The sequence below is a fragment of the Populus euphratica genome, unplaced genomic scaffold (assembly GCF_000495115.2).
Source record: "Populus euphratica unplaced genomic scaffold, PopEup_1.0 scaffold117.1, whole genome shotgun sequence".
In the NCBI taxonomy this organism is placed as follows: Eukaryota; Viridiplantae; Streptophyta; class Magnoliopsida; order Malpighiales; family Salicaceae; genus Populus; species Populus euphratica.
In genome coordinates this window covers 580,005-582,178 of record NW_011500008.1, presented here as the reverse complement: position 1 = coordinate 582,178, position 2,174 = coordinate 580,005, and positions in this window count along the sequence as shown.

Genomic DNA, 2,174 nt, shown 5'->3' with positions numbered 1-2,174 from the left:
CTTAGCTAGACATAATGAAAGAAAGCAAAATAGATAAACAAAATAAGAACATAAAAGTTAACTAAGTAAAGGAAAGGAAATGAAAGGCATAAACTTAATATTAATGAAAACAAAGCATAAAAAATACAAAGAGAGAAAGGAAGAGCATGATCTTGATCTGAACACCAAGATGCCTAAATGCATGGCAAATGCCTCCTTTTATAGGCCAAAAATGGGAACTATTGATTTGATGACTAATTGATAAGTGGGTGACCAACTTTTGACTTGGTGACAATCCTTATCTTCTCTTGTCTGCCCAAAACGTCATTGATAACGTCAAAATTGGAGCCAGTTGTAAACATGAAAGTTGTAGGCAATTGTCTCAGCTTTCTTGTGTAAAAATTTCAGCTCATTTGGACTTCTAGAACTCCAGATATGGCCAAAATACCGAACAGTGCTCGGGCTGGAAGACAGATTCGGGCTTCTTTGTTGTTGCTACAATTTGGACTTGATAATGGCCTTTTTAGATCTTGGGCTCCATATGAAAGTTGTAGGCCTATGTCTTACCTTTCCATCCATATAAATTGGACCTAAATCTGAGATCTGTAGCTCCATATATGACCCAATTACCGAACAGTGTTCCGGTTTGGATTGCACCGACATCTCTTTTCTAAGTTTGGCCATCTCTTTATCCTTGCAATTTAAGTTCTTCAAGTCATCAATCAATCCTTTCATTTATGTGATAGGCCTGCATTAAAAATAGACATTTACCACAAATTAAAGGTATCTTATATTATTAGATATATTATTATAAAACATGCTTTGGTTAAGGAGTTATTGATATTTCAAGTGCAAAATGATGATATAAAACCATGATAAAAATGCACTTTTAAGTACTAATCAGTCATTAAACTTTTTCATTTAGAGGCATGTGATAGTCATTTTTCGTAAAGAAAAGATGACTGCAAAAATCTTACAATATGGATTCTATTGGCCCACCATGTTCAAAGACACAAATGTCCTTTGCAAAACTTGTGAAAATTATCAAATATTAGAATTTATTTTAAAATATAAGGAATCTTTAGATAATCTTCTATTGACTGTTGAGACGTATCTTGGTGGAGATGTGCATTGTGTAATTAATAATTTATAACCTAATTTTCATAAAGAACAGACTCATTATAGTCTTGAAAATCTGACTAAAAAAAACCATGTTTGTTAGTTTTTAAGAAAACTGGATGAGAAGTTTATCCTTGACCCATAGAGGGCATTTAACCCATTCTTGAATGTAAAATCAAAGGAAAATATGAGTCACAATCATAAATATAATTTAAGCCTTAATTTGTTAGAACATGTGTCTTTTGATTTTATTAATAGCATAATATTTGTGTTTTGTTATTTTTTATATTTGTTTAAGTGTGTTTTAGGCTTGTCAATAGTCGTTGCTTCAGATGATGTCTTCTATACTCTATCTTTCTACCTTATGATATTGGGGACAATGTCTCGTTTTAGTTAAAGGAAGATGGTAGTAGTTGACAAAAAAAACTAACTAACTAGTTTTGTTTTTAATAAAACCATTTTACAAAATTGTTATTAATAGGATGACAAAGTAAGGGAGAATTTTGTTGATTCTTAAAATGCATCTTAGTAAATATTTTCTAATTGTTATTTACAATATTAATAACTAGGTCTACCACATACTTCTCTTGAAATATTCAGGTTTCCAAACTCTCGCATTATCATCAATTGATTCTGCTCATATACCTAGCTAACAAGTATTCATAAACCTTCATTTTCACACACACACACACACACACTTTAACATATGATTGTGGGTTTCATATTAGATTATTACATTATTTATGTTCTTTTATTAATGGTAACAACTAAGAAAAAATGATAGTATATAATTTGCAAAAAAAAATTGATTATAATAAAAATATAGATAAGTTTGGTTTCGTAGATTCCCTAACTTAAGCAATTAAGTCCGAAGGGGTGTTTTGACACGACGAAAAGATTGATGTCTTCTCCCAAGTGCAGGAGTGTCGAAGTAATAAATAACCCGGCAAGACCAGGGTCGAACCACAGGGAGGTTAATTGTACAAATTATAAACAACAATTATAAAAAATAATTATAAACAACAACAATAATAATAGAAGCAATAATAATACTAATAATAATAGTAGTAGTAGTA